A 21,294-nucleotide genomic window follows, 5' to 3' on the forward strand; every position below is an offset into this window, starting at 1 on the left:
CTCCAGTGTCGTCAGGTTGATTTCCCTTAACCTCTCCTCGCAGGACATACCTCTTAGCTCTGGGACTAGTCTTGTTGCAAACCTTTGCACTTTCTCTAGTTTCTTTACGTGCTTGGCTAGGTGTGGGTTCCAAACTGGTGCCGCATACTCCAATATGGGCCTAACATACACGGTGTACAGGGTCCTGAACGATTCCTTATTAAGATGTCGGAATGCTGTTCTGAGGTTTGCTAGGCGCCCATATGCTGCAGCAGTTATTTGATTGATGTGCGCTTCAGGAGATGTGCCTGGTGTTATATTCACCCAAAGATCTTTTTCCTTGAGTGAGGTTTGTAGTCACTGGCACCCTAGACTGTACTCCGTCTGCGGTCTTCTTTGCCCTTCCCCAATCTTCATGACTTTGCACTTGGTGGGATTGAACTCCAGGAGCCAATTGCTGGCCCAGGTCTGCAGCCTGTCCAGATCCCTTTGTAGTTCTGCCTGGTCTTCGATCGAGTGAATTCTTCTCATCCACTTCACGTCATCTGCAAACAGGGACACCTCAGAGTCTATTCCTTCCGTCATGTCGTTCACAAATACCAGAAACAGCACTGGTCCTAGGACTGACCCCTGTGGGACCCCGCTGGTCACAGGTGCCCACTCTGACACCTCGCCACGTACCATGACTCGCTGCTGTCTTCCTGACAAGTATTCCCTGATCCATTGTAGTGCCTTCCCTGTTATCCCTGCTTGGTCCTCCAGTTTTTGCACCAATCTCTTGTGTGGAACTGTGTCAAACGCCTTCTTGCAGTCCAAGAATATGCAATCCACCCACCCCTCTCTCTCTTGTCTTACTGCTGTCACCATGTCATAGAACTCCAGCAGGTTTGTGACACAGGATTTCCCGTCCCTGAAACCATGTTGGCTGCTGTTGATGAGATCATTCCTTTCTAGGTGTTCCACCACTCTTCTCCTGATAATCTTCTCCATGATTTTGCATACTATACATGTCAGTGACACTGGTCTGTAGTTTAATGCTTCATGTCTGTCTCCTTTTTTAAAGATTGGGACTACATTTGCTGTCTTCCATGCCTCAGGCAATCTCCCTGTTTCGATAGATGTATTGAATATTGTTGTTAGGGGTACACATAGCGCCTCTACTCCCTCTCTCAATACCCATGGGAAGATGTTATCTGGCCCCATTGCCTTTGAGGTATCTAGCTCACTCAGAAGCCTCTTCACTTCTTCCTCGGTTGTGTGCACTGTGTCCAGCACATGGTGGTGTGCCCCACCTCTCCGTCTTTCTGGAGCCCCTTCTGTCTCCTCTGTGAACACTTCTTTGAATCTCTTGTTGAGTTCCTCACATACTTCACGGTCATTTCTTGTTGTCTCTCCTCCTTCCTTCCTTAGCCTGATTACCTGGTCCTTGACTGTTGTTTTCCTCCTGATGTGGCTGTACAACAGTTTCGGGTCAGATTTGGCTTTCGTTGCTATGTCATTTTCATATTGTCTTTGGGCCTCCCTTCTTATCTGTGCACATTCGTTTCTGGCTCTACGACTGCTCTCCTTATTCTCCTGGGTCCTTTGCCTTCTATATTTTTTCCATTCCCTAGCACACTTGGTTTTTGCCTCCCTGCACCTTTGGGTAAACCATGGGCTCATCCTGGCTTTTTCATTAGTCCTGTTACCCTTGGGTACAAACCTCTCCTCAGCCTCCTTGCATTTTGTTGCTACATATTCCATCATCTCATTAACTGGCTTCCCTGCCAGTTCTCTGTCCCACTGAACCCCGTTCAGGAAGTTCTTCATTCCTGTGTAGTCCCCTTTCTTGTAGTTTCGCTTCATTCGTCCTGGCCTTCCTGCTTCTCCCTCCACTTGTAGCTCTACTGTGTATTCGAAGCTTAAAACCACATGGTCACTGGCCCCAAGGGGTCTTTCGTATGTGATGTCCTCGATATCTGCACTACTCAAGGTGAATACTAAGTCCAGTCTTGCTGGTTCATCCTCTCCTCTCTCTCTCTTGTAGTGTCCCTTACGTGTTGGTACATGAAGTTTTCCAGTACCACCTCCATCATCTTAGCCTTCCATGAATCTTGGCCCCCATGCGGGTTCAAGTTCTCCCAATCGATCTCCTTGTGGTTAAAGTCACCCATGATCAGGAGCTTTGCCCTGCACGCATGAGCTCTTCTGGCCACTGTAGCCAGTGTGTCAACCATCGCTCTATTGCTCTCGTCGTACTCTTGCCTTGGCCTCCTGCTGTTCTGTGGTGGGTTATACATCACTGCTATTACCACCTTGGGACCTCCAGAGTGAAGCGTTCCCGCTATGTAATCACTTTCTTCTCCGCTGTCTCATCTCTCCAGCTCATCAAAACTCCAGCGATTTTTGATCAGCAATGTGTGTGTGTGTGTGTGTGTGTGTGTGTGTGTGTGTGTGTGTGTGTGTGTGTGTGTGTGTGTGTGTGTGTGTGTGTGTGTGTGTGTGTCTGTGTGTGTGTGTGTAAGCGCGCGCGTGTACAGAAGTGTGTGTTGACAGTGGGTGGGTGTGGGGGGGCGAACATGTAAGGTCGACGTCACACATGCTGAGGCGTGTGTGTGTTAGTGTGTGTGTGTGTGTGTGTGTGTGTGTGTGTGTGTGTGTGTGTGTGTGTGTGTGTGTGTGTGTGTGTGTGTGTGTGTGTGCGTGTGTGTGTGGGAACATGTAAGGTCGGCGTCACACATGCTGAGGTGAGCCTCACTTGAGTCTTTTAAAAAGTGTGTCCAGAAATTTGCTCGTTTTCCGAAACTTTGTCAAGGTGTGTTCAGAAAGGTGTTTTGTGTTTGTTTTTGAGTAGGTTTTCAAGTTATATATATATATATATATATATATATATATATATATATATATATATATATATATATATATATATATATATATATATATGTATGTATGTATGTATATGGGGGGTGTTGTGCTTTCGATGTAGCTGAAATGTTATAGATGAGTTTTTCAGTCTGTGTGTTTGTATTGTTAATATCTGTGTTTTGTAATGCTAATATCTGTGTTTTGTAATGCTAATATCTGTGTTTTTATAATATTCTTAATTGTGCTTTTAGGCTCTTGACAGATTTCATTTTTCTCATGTTGGCTGTCGTGTGTTGTGATGTTGATAGTCGTGTGTTGTGATGTTGATAGTCGTTTGTTGTGATGCTGATGGTCGTGTGTTGTGATGATGATGTTCGTGTGTTGTGATGTTGATGGTCGTGTGTTGTGATGATGATGTTCGTGTGTTGTGATGTTGATGGTCGTGTGTTGTGATGACGATGTTCGTGTGTTGTGATGTTGATGGTCGTGTGTTGTGATGTTGATGGTCGTGTGTTGTGATGATGTTCGTGTGTTGTGATGTTGATGTTCGTGTGTTGTGATGTTGATAGTCGTGTGTTATGATGTTGATGGCCGTGTGTTGTGATGTTCATGGTCGTGTGTTGTGATTGTCGTGTGTTGTGATGTTGATGGTCGTGTGTTGTGATGTTGATGGTCGTGTGTTGTGATGACGATGTTCGTGTGTTGTGATGTTGATGTTCGTGTATTGTGATGGTGATGGTCGTTTGTTGTGATGTTGATGGTCGTGTGTTGTGATGATGATGTTCGTGTGTTGTGATGTTGATGTTCGTGTGTTGTGATGTTGATGGTCGTGTGTTGTGATGATGGTCGTGTGTTGTGATGTTGATGTTCGCGTGTTGTGATGTTGATGTTCGCGTGTTGTGATGTTGATGGTCGTGTGTTGTGATGTTGATGTTCGTGTGTTGTGATGTTGATGTTCGCGTGTTGTGATGTTGATGGTCGTGTGTTGTGATGTTGATGTTCGTGTGTTGTGATGTTGATGTTCGCGGGTTGTGATGTTGATGGTCGTGTGTTGTGATGTTGATGGTCGTGTGTTGTGATGTTGATGGTCGTGTGTTGTGATGTTGATGGTCGTGTGTTTTGATGTTGATGTTCGTGTGTTGTGATGATGGTCGTGTGTTGTGATGTTGATGGTCGTCTGTTGTGATGATAGTCGTGTGTTGTGATGTTGATGGTCGTGTGTCGTGATGTTGATGTTCGTGTGTTGTGATGATGGTCGTGTGTTGTGATGTTGATGGTCATGTGTTGTGATGTTGATGGTCATGTGTTGTGATGATGGTCGTGTGTTGTGATGATGGTCGTGTGTTGTGATGTTGATGGTCGTGTGTTGTGATGTTGATGGTCGTGTGTTGTGATGTTGATGTTCGTGTGTTGTGATGTTGGTGGTCATGTGTTGTGATGTTGATGGTCGTGTGTTGTGATGATGGTCGTGTGTTGTGATGATGGTCGTGTGTTGTGATGTTGATGTTCGTGTGTTGTGATGTTGGTGGTCATGTGTTGTGATGTTGATGGTCGTGTGTTGTGATGATGGTCGTGTGTTGTGATGTTGATGGTCATGTGTTGTGATGATGGTCGTGTGTTGTGATGTTGATGGTCGTGTGTTGTGATGATGGTCGTGTGTTGTGATGTTGATGGTCATGTGTTGTGATGTTGATGGTCGTGTGTTGTGATGATGGTCGTGTGTTGTGATGTTGATGGTCGTGTGTTGTGATGATGGTCGTGTGTTGTGATGTTGATGTTCGTGTGTTGTAATGTTGATGTTCGTGTGTTGTGATGATGTTCGTGTGTTGTGATGATGGTCGTGTGTTGTGATGATGGTCGTGTGTTGTGAGGTTGATGTTCGTGTGTTGTAATGTTGATGTTCGTGTGTTGTGATGATGGTCGTGTGTTGTGATTTTGATGGTCGTGTGTTGTGATGATGGTCGTGTGTTGTGATGTTGATGGTCGTGTGTTGTGATGTTGATGGTCGTGTGTTGTGATGTTGATGGTCATGTGTTGTGATGTTGATGGTCGTGTGTTGTGATGTTGATGGTCGTGTGTTGTGATGATGGTCGTGTGTTGTGATGTTGATGGTCGTGTGTTGTGATGTTGATGGTCGTGTGTTGTGATGATGGTCGTGTGTTGTGATTTTGATGGTCGTGTGTTGTGATGATGGTCGTGTGTTGTGATGTTGATGGTCGTGTGTTGTAATGACGGTCGTGTGTTGTGATGTTGATGGTCATGTGTTGTGATGATGGTCGTGTGTTGTGATGTTAGTGGTAGTGTGTTGTGATGTTGATGGTCGTGTGTTGTGATGATATTCGTGTGTTGTGATGATGGTCGTGTGTTGTGATGTTGATGTTCGTGTGTTGTGGTGATGGTAGTGTGTTGTGATGTTAATGGTAGTGTGTTGTGATGTTGATATTCGTGTGTTGTGATGTTAATGGTAGTGTTACGCAGAGATGCAGTTATAATATATGTCTTTCATATTTGCTCATCTTTCTAATATTATATTGCCATTACTATCGTTAAATGCTAAAACGAGAGTAATCAGCTTTATAATATTAAATATTCATTTCCACCTTTCCCATTTTTCATTATATGTATATATTTATTCTGCCGTGGAAATGGGTAACGACCAATTTGTTTGGCCTCACTTCTACACTACTCGCCTGAAGCGAGCTGACGTCAGGTGTGAGTGCGGTAGATTAAACAGTACAGCACTTCTCTCTGTGTAGAGAAGGTCTCCACAGCTTACTCACTTTACTCGCTTAAAGTCACCAGAAATTGTGAAATTTTCCTTAAACAGAAGTTCTCAGGTTAGCACAGGCACCTCTGTGACCACAAATGCAAGTTTTTACAGACGAATCTCCATCTAGCGTGGCCGTGACGAACTCTAGCTCAAGTCCCTTCACTGCCGTCAACATGACGGCAGTGGAGACTTCGAGTTTGCTAAGCCATTATCCTAATCTCCTTAGAAAATAGGAAATAATGTAACTTTTGTCAACTGTATATGAAAGGTTCATACAACAAAAATTGAAGGTCTTCATATTTAAGTAATATATAAAGTCTGTTTATATATTAAAGATACATTTTAAAATGTTTGTTGATCTCCCTACAACCTTATTACGATAGAACTAGAGAACAATTCTCCTTGAAAAGTCCCCTAGACTAACAACGCCTAGGGTTTATAAAGTTTATCGTAATAAATGGGGGCCTACTGTCCGGGGGACTGAACCTTGAAATACAGACTTATAAAATATGGCTGAATTATCCGCCAGGTTTGAAGACCTTACAGTTGAACGACTGAATACGTTAAAGTTACAAACTTGTTGGCAAATAGCAAAGTCTCTCGGAGTAAAGTATGACAAGCACTATACTTCTGTTACCCTACGGGCTATCATTCGGAATTTACTTTTTCCAGAAGCCCCAGAAGAAGACTCCGGCGAGGATTTAGAAGATAATGAAAGTCTAATTTCACAATTTGACCGGTAGTCATCAGTAAATGAAATGGAAATGCCTTCAGTAGCTACTAAGGACATATCAACGAGACCTAAGACTCCAAGATCAGTTTCGTCTCAAGCTCAGACCACTTGGGAAACCCTAGACTTCACCGGTAGTATACCACGAACAACCACATTCTCTACGTTGACGGAACCCAGAGCTCCTGTGAGGAATAATCCAGAGTTTTTCCAGTGGAACTCCATTCAAATTCCTCCAGAGATCCACTCTCCGGAACAATTCGAGAGATTAGAACGCTTCTTGATATTACAAACTACGTACATTGAAGCCCAACGTAAGTTTAAACATGAAGAGTTTGAAAGAGAATCCATCAGACGTGATAGACAACTCGACCCAGGAAAAATTGAATCTCGTCCGACACCAAGAGTCGAGACGTTCAATGTTCATCAAGCGGCCGCCATGGTTCCCAGATTCTGTGAAGAAAACCTCGACGCATTTTTTGAAGCCTTTGAAAACCAGGCTCAAATTATGAAGTGGCCCAGGGAACATTGGGCGGCCCTGATACACACTACCTTGACGGGAAAAGCACAGGCTAGCACGGCGTCCTTACCCTTCGACCAGTACTCTCACTATGAGACAATAAAGAAAACTGTATTGGACGCTTACGACTTGTTGCCTGCTAGTTATCTACGGTCATTCCGGACTTTGAAGCGCAACCCACAGCAGTCCTGGGTAGAGTTTGCCCGAGGGAAACAGGCAGCATTTGAGAGATGGCTTAGGGCTTCAAATTGCAATACAGTGGAATCCCTTTCTCAATTGATTTTAAATGAAGATTTCTTCAATTATTTGACGGACGACCTACATACTTACCTTATCGGACGTTCAGCCTCAACGCTAATAGAAACTGCGTCGATAGCTGATCATTATGAGATAGCTCACCAGATGACGGGTAAGAGTAAACGTCAAGAGGCTTTTCGGAAAAATCCCAAGAAAGATTCAAAGTTTGAAAGAGCGTATACGGTGCGTTCTCCAAACTGGGATAGTAATTCCAGTTACGGAAAATATTCAAGTTTTAAAAAGGAAGATGTTCCCCAACGGATTTGTATTACTGCCACAAATCGGGACATTTGGAAAACCAATGTAGAAAGAAAAATGAACGGAACTATGAAAATCCCAGGAGATACCCTACTCAAGTGATCTCCTCCCAGGTCCAAGCTAAAGCCCGGCCTGTAAGAACGAACTTGGAGTCGTCCCATCCAGAGACCCAACAGACGAGATGACTACATTCTGAAACCAAGGTACACGAGGCCATGGAACCTTACCTTGCAACAGGAAAAGTCGGCCTCGACGAAAAAAGGTTAGTTAACGTCACTACATTTCGAGACACAGGGAGTTATCTGTCTTTATTGAGGACAGACGTATTACCCCTTGATAATCACTCAGACACCAAGATAGAAGTCTTGTTAGAGGCGTATGGTGGTGCCTTAATTAAAGTACCATTGCATAAAGTGTTTTTGGAAATCCCCGACTATGTGGGGATAACTGTTGGAGTATCTAGTAAAGAATTTCCCATTCAGGGTGTTGGACTGTTGATCGGAAATGATGTATACCACCAAGGTATTTGTAAAGAACCGATGGTGATAAATAACTCTTCTGAAACCCACTATGCTTTGGAAGCATTAAACGAAGGTCCAGCATTATTTCCCTTGAACATTATTACTCGTGCAATGTCTCGCTCCGCAGATTGTGGAGAGCCATCCGAAAATAAAGACCTGGGTTTAGATTTGCTATTCAGTAAGGCAATACAAACTGGAACCTTTAAACCTAGTCAAGCCATGATTAACCCCGAGTGTTCCGCTGGAAAAGGTCTCGGAAGAAATGACCTGATTCAGGCTCAAACTTTAGATCCAGACTTGAATCATTGTAGAAGTATAGCAGTTTCTGAGGAACAGGCCAATCTACTAGAAAACTGTTATTATTACAAGGATGGTATCCTCATGAAAAAGGAGGAAAGTAATGGTTCCAAAGACGTGAGGAGTTTAGTAGTATTGCCAACTTCTTTCCGAGATACCACTCTTGAATTTTCTCATAATAGTCCTCTAGGTGGACATCTTGGGACAAGGAAGACTTTAGGAAAAATAGCAAAACATTTTTATTGGCCTAAGATTGGGGAAAAGGTGAAGAAATACGTTAAAGAATGTCATATTTGCCAGAAGGCAGGTAAGCCTGCTCATAAACCCTCCCCGGCCCCCCTAATTCCTATTCCTGCACGAGGAGAACCTTTCTCTCGTCTAATTATTGATTGTGTGGGACCTCTGCCAAAGACCCGTCAGGGAAACCAATATTTATTTACAATCATGGATACTAGTACAAGATATCCGGAAGCTATCCCTGTTAGGAAAATTACTTCTCGGGTGATTGTTCGTTCCTTATTAAAGTTGTTTTCTCAAGTGGGAATCCCCAGAGAAATTCAGTCAGACCAAGGAACGAACTTTACTTCTAAAACCTTCAGAGAAGCAATGTCCCATTTGGGTATAGAATCTTTGTTGTCCACGAGTTATCACCCTCAATCCCAAGGAGCTCTGGAACGTTTTCACCAGACTCTAAAATCTGTGGACTAAAATCACAAGGGTATTAAAAGAGGACAACATCAAAGCTGCTTTCATAGAAAACCTGGAAGCTTTCTACAACAGATGGGAACATAAAAAGTCTGGGCTGAATGGTACTGCCCTTGATACTGGCCATGTAGTCACAAACTGTAAGGCTGGAGGTGATGTCCTGGGAGACAGTAATAGTAAAGCTGGAGGTGCTGTCCTGGGAGACAGTAATGGTGAAGCTGGAGGTGCTGTCCTGGGAGACAGTAATGGTGAAGCTGGAGGTGCTGTCCTGGGAGACAGTAATGGTGAAGCTGGAGGTGCTGTCCTGGGAGACAGAAATGGTGAAGCTGGAGATACTGTCCTGGGAGACAGTAATGATGAAGCTGGAGATTTTGTCCAGGTAGTCGGGAATTATACGCAGGAAGGAATACATATAAATGACCACATAGGGGATAGGAGCCATAGTAGGGAAACAAGTGTAGTCAAAGATAAGATAAAACCAATATTGCAAACTAGAAATACCGCAGGAAATAGCAAACAAGAGGACTCCAATAGCAATAGTGAGGATAAATTACCAAAAACAACTGGTGGGAGCTCCATTGTTGGTGCTAGGGAGGATAGAAGTAAGACAGGGAAACATGCACCAACAGGGAATACAGTCACAGAAACCCAAGGCAAGCGGAAACCAAGCCTGTGCACATACTATGCACTTGGTATCTGCTGGCATGGGAAATCTGGAAAAACAGATGGGACGTGCAACTATGACCACCCTAGAAAATGCCATGCCCATATGACAACAGGAAAATGCAAACTCCCTTCCTGTAAGCTTTTTCACCCTGAAATGTGTACCTCTTCAGTACAGGAAAGACTGTGCTATAACTTAAATTGCCAGGCATACCATCTAAAGGGGACAAAAAGATACAAAACATCCAGGCCATGGGAAAACCTGGGTAGCCACAGCCACTCAAGAGGGAGATGTTTTTTAGTGCCAGGAAGGAAAAAAAACTGGCAGGAAATGGCAGAAATCGTACACCAAATCCAGTCATTCCTGGAGTGGAACCACAGTCGATGGCCTCCACTCCAAACCAACAGATACAGATACTAATGCCGGAAAAAAAATCCCCCCCCAGTACCAACAATACCACCAGTCCGATAACATTCTTCTTTGCAAATATACAGGGTCTAAAGCCAGCAACAAACAACAAAATACCTTTCATCCGTGGACTGCTTGCAGAGGCAAAGGCAATGTTCGCGGCTTTCACTGAGACCCACATAAAGGATCACTTGGACAATGAAATATGGATCCCAGGTTACAACCTATACAGATGTGACAGAGTGAACAGGCAAAAGGGGGGGGTTGGCCTGTACATTGCAGAGTCACTTGTTTGCACAGAACTGCTTAATGCCTCAAATGACGTAGTGGAAGTTTTAGCAGTAAAGGTCGAGAACCAAAACCTAGTCATTGTGGTAGTCTACAAGCCTCCGGATGCAACATCCCAGCAATTCCAGGAACAGCTGTTAAAAATTGACCACTGTCTGGAAAATCTTCCAGCTCCTGCACCCAACATCTTGCTCCTGGGGGATTTCAACTTAAGGCACCTAAAATGGAGGAATATAGCAAATAATATTGTTGCAGTAATAACACCAGGAGGCAGCTCTGATGAAAACTCACACTCACACGAGCTTTTAAATCTCTGCACAAAATTCAATTTAAACCAGCAAATAATAGAGCCTACTAGACTGGAGAATACACTAGACCTCATATTCACTAACAATGATGATCTGATAAGAAATGTCACCATATCAAAAACAATATACTCAGATCACAACATAATTGAGGTTCAGACATGTATGCGAGGAGCCCCAGACCGACAAAATGAGACTAGTCACGAGGGAGCATTCACCAAATTCAACTTCAATAACAAAAACATAAAGTGGGACCAAGTAAACCAAGTCCTAACCGATATAAGCTGGGAAGATATACTAAGCAACACAGACCCAAACTTATGCCTAGAACAGATTAACTCGGTGGCACTCGATGTATGCACAAGGCTTATTCCTCTAAGAAAAAGGAGGAGTAGATGTAAAATAGAAAGAGACAGGCGCTCCCTTTACAGGCGACGGAAAAGAATAACAGAGCGGCTAAAAGAGGTCAATATATCTGAAATGCGCAGGGAGACACTGGTCAGAGAAATAGCAAGCATCGAACTTAAGCTAAAAGAATCCTTTAGGAGTCAGGAATCGCGGGAAGAACTAAAAGCTATAAATGAAATCGAAAGAAACCCAAAGTATTTCTTCTCCTATGCCAAATCAAAATCGAGAACAACGCCCAGTATTGGGCCCCTACTTAAACAAGATGGGTCCTACACAGATGACAGCAAGGAAATGAGTGAGCTACTCAAGTCCCAATATGACTCAGTTTTTAGCAAGCCGCTAACCAGACTGAGAGTCGAAGATCAAAATGAATTTTTTATGAGAGAGCCACAAAATTTGATTAACACAAGCCTATCCGATGTTATCCTGACGCCAAATGACTTCGAACAGGCGATAAATGACATGCCCATGCACTCTGCCCCAGGGCCAGACTCATGGAACTCTGTGTTCATCAAGAACTGCAAGAAGCCCCTATCACGAGCCTTTTCCATCCTATGGAGAGGGAGCATGGACACGGGGGTCGTCCCTCAGTTACTAAAAACAACAGACATAGCCCCACTCCACAAAGGGGGCAGTAAAGCAACAGCAAAGAACTACAGACCAATAGCACTAACATCCCATATCATAAAAATCTTTGAAAGGGTCCTAAGAAGCAAGATCACCACCCATCTAGAAACCCATCAGTTACACAACCCAGGGCAACATGGGTTTAGAACAGGTCGCTCCTGTCTGTCTCAGCTACTGGATCACTACGACAAGGTCCTAAATGCACTAGAAGACAAAAAGAATGCAGATGTAATATATACAGACTTTGCAAAAGCCTTCGACAAGTGTGACCATGGCGTAATAGCGCACAAAATGCGCGCTAAAGGAATAACAGGAAAAGTCGGTCGATGGATCTATAATTTCCTCACTAACAGAACACAGAGAGTAGTCGTCAACAGAGTAAAGTCCGAGGCAGCTACGGTGAAAAGCTCTGTTCCACAAGGCACAGTACTAGCTCCCATCTTGTTTCTCATCCTCATATCCGACATAGACAAGGATGTCAGCCACAGCACCGTGTCTTCCTTTGCAGATGACACCCGAATCTGCATGACAGTGTCTTCCATTGCAGACACTGCAAGGCTCCAGGCGGACATCAACCAAATCTTTCAGTGGGCTGCAGAAAACAATATGAAGTTCAACGATGAGAAATTTCAATTACTCAGATATGGTAAACATGAGGAAATTAAATCTTCATCAGAGTACAAAACAAATTCTGGCCACGAAATAGAGCGAAACACCAACGTCAAAGACCTGGGAGTGATTATGTCGGAGGATCTCACCTTCAAGGACCATAACATTGTATCAATCGCATCTGCTAGAAAAATGACAGGATGGATAATGAGAACCTTCAAAACTAGGGAGGCCAAGCCCATGATGACACTCTTCAGGTCACTTGTTCTATCTAGGCTGGAATATTGCTGCACTCTAACAGCACCTTTCAAGGCAGGTGAAATTGCCGACCTAGAAAATGTACAGAGAACTTTCACGGCGCGCATAACGGAGATAAAACACCTCAATTACTGGGAGCGCTTGAGGTTTCTAAACCTGTATTCCCTGGAACGCAGGAGGGAGAGATACATGATTATATACACCTGGAAAATCCTAGAGGGACTAGTAACGAACTTGCACACGAAAATCACTCACTACGAAAGCAAAAGACTTGGCAGACGATGCACCATCCCCCCAATGAAAAGCAGGGGTGTCACTAGCACGTTAAGAGACCATACAATAAGTGTCAGGGGCCCGAGACTGTTCAACTGCCTCCCAGCACACATAAGGGGGATTACCAACAGACCCCTGGCAGTCTTCAAGCAGGCACTGGACAAGCACCTAAAGTCAGTTCCTGATCAGCCGGGCTGTGGCTCGTACGTTGGTTTGCGTGCAGCCAGCAGCAACAGCCTGGTTGATCAGGCGCTGATCCACCAGGAGGCCTGGTCACAGACCGGGCCGCGGGGGCGTTGACCCCCGAAACTCTCTCCAGGTAAACTCCAGGTATGCTAAGAGCATACTGTGAACAGTTTTCCCAAGACTGGGATGAGGGGATACCTTTATTATTGTTTGCATTACGAAACAGTGAACAAGAGAGTACGAGCTTCACTCCGTTTGAACTCATCTACGGGCATCAGGTCCGAGGCCCACTAGCTGTATTGAAAGATACTTGGACTGGCAAAACAACATCCTCGATAAAATCATCACCAGCTCTGATGCAGGAACGTTTGTCTTATGCTAGAGACTTAGCCGCAGAAAATTTGGCGAATGCTCAAAGAAAAATGAAACTTTGGTACGACAAACTAGCAAAACCCCGTTCATTTCAACCTAAAGATTTAGTAATGGTTCAGAGGTTAGTTTCCGGCCAAGCTCTCTTACCACGTTACCAAGGTCCTTATGAAGTCGTGAGTAAAGAAAACGATGTAAATTATGTAGTTAAGATACCTGGAAAAAGGAACAAAGTATTTCACATAAATCAACTGAAATCTTATCATTCCAAAACACTACCTACCACATCCATCACTACCTTATCTACAATCAGAGAAAATACATCATCAGAAGGTGTCAAAAGAGCCGACGCTCACCTTAAAAATTCTGAAGCTCTACTCAATCTTGATAAACTTCTTAACAATCTGGAAGATTCAAAAAGGCAAGAAATAAGTAACTTAATATTGAATTATAAAAGCTTATTTGGAGATGTGCCCAAAACTTGTACTCTAGGGTATCACGAACTCGAGCTCCGCGATTCGCGTCCAATCAAACAACCACCTTATAGAGTGAGCCCTGCTAAACATCAGATGTTGAAGCAAGAAGTTGACTTTCTTCTCGAACATGGCCTTGTGGAACGAAGTAAGAGTCCTTGGGCGTCACCTTGCCTGTTAGTTCCCAAACCAGACGGAACATTCCGCATGTGTACGGACTACCCTCTTCCTCGAATAGACGACCTGATAGATACCGTCTCCAGCTCTAAATTCGTGAGTCGACTTAATTTACTGCGAGGGTATTACCAAGTCCCTCTGGCGCCAAAGGATAGAGACAAAACAGCCTTTGCAATTAAAGATGGTTTGTTCAATTACAGAGTTATGCCCTTCGGTTTATGTAACGCGGCCTCAACCTTTCAGAGACTTATGAACGAGCTAACTCGACCTTTGGAAGGAGTCGAGGCATATCTTGATGATTTGGTAGTGTTTAGCGACTCTTGGGAAGAACACCTTATTCGACTGGAAGCTTTATTCAAATCCCTAGATAGCTATAATTTCACTGTCAATCTAGCAAAGTGTGCTTTTGGACAAGCCACTATTAAATACTTGGGTTTTCAAATAGGACAAGGGAAAGTGGTACCCCTTAACCTTAAAGTAAAAGCCATTACTGAATTCCCTATTCCAAGTGATAGAAAAGGAGTGCAAAGATTTCTGGGTATGATTAGCTACTACCGAAGATTTTGCCCCAACTTTGCACAATTAGCTGCTCCTCTGACTGAATTAACTAGTCCTAGAGTAACCTTTAAATGGACCCTGGAATGTAATGAAGCTTTTGAAAAATTAAAAAGATTGCTTACGTCCTCTCCTGTATTACAAAGTCCCAATTTTCACAAACCCTTTATCTTGCATATTCATGCTAGCTGCTATGCTATAGGGGCAGTCTTGCTACAAAATTCATCAGATACTAAAGTTTTGCATCCCATTTGCTATTTTTCATCAAAGTTAAAGTCCCATCAAAGAAATTATTCAACTGTTGAAAAAGAGGCATTAGCCCTGGTAGTTTCTTTAGAGTATTTCGACGTATACCTGGGAACATGGCCTCATAAAATATCAGTATTTTCCGATCACAACCCCTTAACATTTATAAATACAATGAAATAAAAAAATGCCCGAATTCTGAGGTGGGCTCTCAGAATTCAGCCCTATTTATTCAGCATTAATCATATAAAAGGCCCGAGTAACGTTCTTGCTGACGCTCTTTCGCGTCCCTAATAAAGTTCATTCATTTGACAATTCTATTGTCTAAATTTTTACTTTAAACATTTAAACCATTCAGATTTCTGTTTATCTAATGTTTTGTCTATTTACAGTTACTGTATGTGTGGTAACATGCTGTATCGAGCTGGGATTTGATCGAGAGACTAGGCTGGCTACTGCCTCCTTTCCCGCTACCCCGAAGGCTTATGTGCATGTATTAACGCTAACGGGATACTAGAAAACCATACCCCCGGCCGGGATTGAACCCGCGGTCATAGAGTCTCAAAACTCCAGCCCGTCGCGTTAGCCACTAGACCAGCTAGCCACAATAAGATTCGTCCAACTAGGTATATTTCTACACCATAGGAAAGTTAGCACAAGCACCACTGTGACCACAAATGCAAGTTTTTACAGACGAATCTCCAGCTAGCGTGGCCGTGACGAACTCTAGCTCAAGTCCCTTCACTGCCGTCAACATGACTCAAGAAATCGTAATGACACGATTGTATGGTTTATTTGCAATCGTGTCATTACGATTTCTTGAGTCAGGGATACTAGAAGTCTGGCTGCATACACGCCTCGTCTCTCGGATCCGAAGTCCCTTCGATATGATCATTCGTATGCTTCTCGATACAAAACCTTTGGAAAAAACAAAAATTCCCAGTACTACATACTGTCCTAAGGGAAGGGGTGTTACGCAGAGATGCAGTTACAATATATGTCTTTCATATTTGCTCATCTTTCTAATATTATATTGCGATTACTATGGTTAAATGTTAAAACGAGAGTAATCAGCTTTATAATATTAAATATTCATTTCCACCTTTCCCATTTTTCATTATATGTATATATTTATTCTGCCGTGGAAATGGGTAACGACCAATTTGTTTGGCCTCACTTCTACACTACTCGCCTGAAGCGAGCTGACGTCAGGTGTGAGTGCGGTAGATTAAACAGTACAGCACTTCTCTCTGTGTAGAGAAGGTCTCCACAGCTTACTCACTTTACTCGCTTAAAGTCACCAGAAATTGTGAAATTTTCCTTAAACAGAAGTTCTCAGGTTAGCACAGGCACCTCTGTGACCACAAATGCAAGTTTTTACAGACGAATCTCCATCTAGCGTGGCCGTGACGAACTCTAGATCAAGTCCCTTCACTGCCGTCAACATGACGGCAGTGGAGACTTCGAGTTTGCTAAGCCATTATCCTAATCTCCTTAGAAAATAGGAAATAATGTAACTTTTGTCAACTGTATATGAAAGGTTCATACAACAAAAATTGAAGGTCTTCATATTTAAGTAATATATAAAGTCTGTTTATATATTAAAGATACATTTTAAAATGTTTGTTGATCTCCCTACAACCTTATTACGATAGAACTAGAGAACAATTCTCCTTGAAAAGTCCCCTAGACTAACAACGCCTAGGGTTTATAAAGTTTATCGTAATAGGTAGTGTGTTGTGATGTTTATGTGTTGTGATGTTGATGGTCATGTGTTGTGATGTTGATGGTCATGTGTTGTGATGTTGATGGTCATGTGTTGTGATGTTGATGGTCATGTGTTGTGATGTTGATGGTCGTGTGTTGTGATGTTGATGGTCGTGTGTTATGATGTTGATGGTCATGCGTTGTGATGTTGATGGCCGTGTGTTGTGATGCTGATGATCGTGTGTTGTGATGCTGATGGTCGTGTGTTGGGATGTTGGTCATGTGTTGTGATGCTGATGGTCGTGTGTTGTGATGCTGATGGTCGTGTGTTGTGATACTGATGGTCGTGTGTTGTGATGCTGATGGTCGTGTGTTGCGATGTTGATGGTTGTGTGTTGTGATGATGGTCGTGTGTTGTGATGGTCGTGTGCTGTGATGGTTGTGTGTTGCGATGTTGATGGTCGTGTGTTGCGATGCTGATGGTCGTGTGTTGTGATGCTGATGGTCGTGTGTTGTGATGTTGATGGTCGTGTGTTGTGATGCTGATGGTCGTGTGTTGTGATGCTGATGGTCGTGTGTTGCGATGTTGATGGTCGTGTGTTGTGATGCTGATGGTCGTGTGTTGTGATGCTGATGGTCGTGTGTTGGGATGCTGATGGTCGTGTGTTGCGATGTTGATGGTCGTGTGTTGTGATGCTGATGGTCGTATGTTGTGATGCTGATGGTCGTGTGTTGTGATGTTGATGGTCGTGTGTTGTGATGCTGATGGTCGTGTGTTGTGATGCTGATGGTCGTGTGTTGCGATGTTGATGGTCGTGTGTTGTGATGATGGTCGTGTTGTGATGGTCGTGTGTTGTGATGCTGATGGTCTTGTGTTGCGATGTTGATGGTCGTGTGTTGCGATGTTGATGGTCGTGTGTTGTGATGATGGTCGTGTGTTGTGATGGTCGTGTGCTGTGATGGTCGTGTGTTGTGATGCTGATGGTCTTGTGTTGCGATGTTGATGGTCGTGTGTTGCGATGTTGATGGTCGTGTGTTGTGATGATGGTCGTGTGTTGTGATGGTCGTGTGCTGTGATGGTCGTGTGTTGTGATGCTGATGGTCTTGTGTTGTGATGCTGATGGTCGTGTGTTGCAATGTTGATGGTCGTGTGTTGTGATGATGGTCGTGTGTTGTGATGGTCGTGTGCTGTGATGGTCTTGTGTTATGCTGATGGTCGTGTGTTGTGTTGGTGATGGTCGTATGTTGTGATGCTGATGGTCGTGTGTTGTGATGCTGATGGTCGTGTGTTGCGATGTTGATGGTCGTGTGTTGTGATGATGGTCGTGTGTTGTGATGGTCGTGTGCTGTGATGGTCGTGTGTTGTGATGTTGATGGTCGTGTGTTGCGATGTTGATGGTCGTGTGTTGCGATGCTGGTGGTCGTGTGTTGTGATGCTGATGGTCGTATGTTGTGATGCTGATGGTCGTGTGTTGTGATGCTGATGGTCTTGTGTTGTGATGCTGATGGTCGTGTGTTGTGATGCTGATGGTCGTGTGTTGTGATGCTGATGGTCGTGTGTTGTGATGCTGATTTTCGTGTGTTGCGATGTTGATGGTCGTGTGTTGTGATGCTGATGGTCGTGTGTTGTGATGCTGATTGTCGTGTGTTGTGATGGTCGTGTGTTGGGATGCTGATGGTCGTGTGTTGCGATGTTGATGGTCGTGTGTTGTGATGCTGATGGTCGTGTGTTGTGATGGTCGTGTGCTGTTATGGTCGTGTGTTATGTTGATGGTCGTGTGTTGTGTTGGTGATGGTCGTGTGTTGTGATGCTGATTGTCGTGTGTTGTGATGGTCGTGTGTTGGGATGCTGATGGTCGTGTGTTGCGATGTTGATGGTCGTGTGTTGTGATGCTGATGGTCGTGTGTTGTGATGGTCGTGTGCTGTGATGGTCGTGTGTTATGTTGATGGTCGTGTGTTGTGTTGGTGATGGTCGTGTGTTGTGATGCTGATTTTCGTGTGTTGCGATGTTGATGGTCGTGTATTGTGATGCTGATGGTCGTGTGTTGTGATGCTGATTGTCGTGTTGTGATGGTCGTGTGTTGTGATGCTGATGGTCGTGTGTTGTGATGTTGATGGTTGTGTGATGTGTTGAAAATCGTGTGTTGTGATGTTCACTGTTTTTTCCTGGAGACATAATAACTGGCCAAAGAGTGTTCCCGCTCCACAATAGTAACTTTCCTGAGGGTTGTTGGGTTAACTATGTTTTAAAGTCTATCGACTACACGAGGGTCATTAAGGCTGCATGTCACCTCTTCACCGCCACTCAACGATACTTTAATCCCTTAAAATCGGGATTAAATTCTCAGTATTTACACACCGAGAGACATACACCTCACCGTGTATATATCAAGTGAACTTCCCGACTTCTACATGGGTAAAGTTACTCTTAAAAGTATTTTTTGCTTGAAATCAGGATATTTTCAGTGCAAAATATGGTACTGTGTTAACCAGTGCATACAAACAAATTGAAAAATCTCATTTTGGCCTAGAATACTTGATTATCATTCCAGGAGTAATGTACACACTTCTCACTGCTGGTATACACCGGGTATAACAGTTATACACATTCCTCTTCTTACTTACATCCACATGACTTCACAGATAAATACATCCGTCTCTCTGTTTACATCCTCCTTGTAACACAAATCAATACCGGTACAAATCAATACACTATAAATTAATACAAACTTACTTTCTTCTGAAGTAAGAGGCTGGAAGTGTCAGAACGAGCAGTGTTTTACACAGGTCCACTTCCACACGAGGTATGTTGCTACAGTGTGTCCGCCTCTACACATCACCATGCTGGCTACCTGAACGTACAGAAAAATAAACTAATCATACAGCTGATCCTACAATCTATATAGTACATATAGCACATTACCGTAAAATATACAGTATACAGCAGGTTAATTAACATCAGTATCGGAGGAAACAGCAAATACATGGTTAAAAAAATATTCTTTAAAAATATCACCCGTCTTCTTTTTACACCTGTTGTTCCTTCTTTTTAAGCTAGCAGCAGGTCGGTATCTGGGCATTAGTAGACTGTTGTGGGTGGTAAGGTGTTGGATAAGTTAGGGCTCAACTTTGAAATGAGCTGAGGTAGGACACTTGTAAATTCAGCACCGCTAAATGTTTACGAGATATGGAAGCAAGTGTTGATAACTCTGATTTTATCTGAAGAATAACGTCATTCATAGTAGAATGTTACAAGTGCATCTCAAAGACTCCTCAGCTCAGACTTCTAACTACACTGTCGGTCACTCATTAAAAATCATAAATACACAAAAAAGGATAAATTCATCACGCCGAGTCAAGTCACTCACCAGCTCTGGAGTTACTCCCACTAAGCCAGATCAACCTTCTGTACTTGGCTTAAATATTTGTAAACCAGATGGGTGTTATTTTGTTATAAAGTTACGAGTAGACTACATAAACTAACTTGACAAAGCCAGGAATAAGTACTCTCACTGGCTACAGTTTATATATCCAGAGGACAGAACTCTTATGGGAGTTAAACAGCTGAAAACGTGTGAAGAACTGAAACACCAGATCGAACACTAGTTACAAAGCACATTACCCTGGAGCACCATTCCTTACTCTGACTTTTACAACTGGTAGGTACTCCTGCGTGTGAATGGAGCCCTTTATACGCACCAGAAATAAGTACTGTGATTTAACTGATTATTTATTATTAATGGCACGAAGGAGTGTGGTTACTTGTGATATACGCCAAATATAATGACTTACTCTGTACACGACGCACTTAGGTACTAAATATAACTGTGCCCCCATCCTTCTTTATGTACCCAATATTATAAGTTACTATACCCCATTCTTTCTTAGATGCCCAATATTAAAATCCGTGCCTCATCCTTCTTAGGCTCTCAATACTATAACCGTACCTCATCCTTCCTTACATCGAATATTATGAGCGTGTTTCATCCTTCTGTAGGTTCTCAGTACTATAAGTGCGTCTCATGCTTCCTGAAGACACTCAATACTAAAAACCGTGGCTCTTCCTTTCTTATAAACTCACATATTTATCATCATAGAATACTTGAACAAAGATAAAGTGCGAGGCTGTTGTTAGGATCTGGCCAGAACAGCTGCCACACCTCGTCATGTTGCTGTTGTTGTTGCTGCTGCTGCTGTTACTGTTGCTGCTTCCGCTGCTGCTACTACTGCTGCTGTTTGCTGCTGCTGTTGCTTTTGCTATTGCCATTGCTGCTGCTGCTGGTGGTGGTATTGTTGTTACCGTTGTTGCTGGTGGTATTGTTGTTGCTGCTGGCCACGACCCAGCCTCCGCCAGAACAAGGCAGTAATTATGTTTATGGCAGATCTTGTCTAACTGGTCTATATTACTGCTGTGTGGCTGCTGCTACTGCTGCTGCTACACCACAAACACCACCACCATCACTACCACCACACCACCACCACCACACTACCACCACACCACTACCACCACACCACCACCACCACACTACCACCACACCACTACCACCACACCACCACCACCACATCACCACCACCACACCACACTACCACCACACCACCACCACCACACCACACTACCACCACACCACCACCACCACACCACCACCACCACACCACCACCACACCACCACCACCACACCATCACCACACCACACTACCACCACACCACACTACCACCACACCACACTACCACCACACCACACTACCACCACACCACACTACCACCACACCACACTACCACCACACCACACTACCACCACACCACACTACCACACCACAC

At 43.7% G+C, this 21,294-nt stretch overlaps 1 protein-coding gene across 1 annotated transcript in view; it reads right to left on the reverse strand.

Moving 5' to 3' along the window:
* Window positions 1-21,294, reverse strand: part of LOC128684571 (mucin-5B-like) — a 1,040,772-nt gene that overhangs the window by 248,985 nt on the left and 770,493 nt on the right. Inside the window, exon 3 of the mRNA XM_070095957.1 lies at window positions 19,210-19,327. The gene's annotated coding sequence lies outside the window, so the exon portion shown is untranslated. The remainder of the gene's footprint in view (window positions 1-19,209; window positions 19,328-21,294) is intronic.

This window comes from Cherax quadricarinatus, chromosome 4 (genome assembly GCF_038502225.1).
Source record: "Cherax quadricarinatus isolate ZL_2023a chromosome 4, ASM3850222v1, whole genome shotgun sequence".
Lineage (NCBI taxonomy): Eukaryota > Metazoa > Arthropoda > Malacostraca > Decapoda > Parastacidae > Cherax > Cherax quadricarinatus.